Consider the following 200-nt stretch of genomic DNA (forward strand, 5'->3'; position numbering starts at 1 on the left):
CAAAGAAAAGGAAGGAGAAAGAAGGTGGTTAGTTAGAGAATAGAAAATTTCTAATTAATCCGAAACAATTCGATCGCAGTGACATTGGTGATGATTGTGCTGAGATGCATCGACGACCTTTTATGATTTATAAGGTATTAATAAATCGAAGGCTTTTTTCTTTCAATATTTAACAAATAAGTTAAGGAAAAATTGTCAAT

Source organism: Trachymyrmex cornetzi, unplaced genomic scaffold (genome assembly GCF_001594075.2).
Source record: "Trachymyrmex cornetzi isolate Tcor2-1 unplaced genomic scaffold, Tcor1.1 scaffold974, whole genome shotgun sequence".
Classification (NCBI taxonomy): domain Eukaryota; kingdom Metazoa; phylum Arthropoda; class Insecta; order Hymenoptera; family Formicidae; genus Trachymyrmex; species Trachymyrmex cornetzi.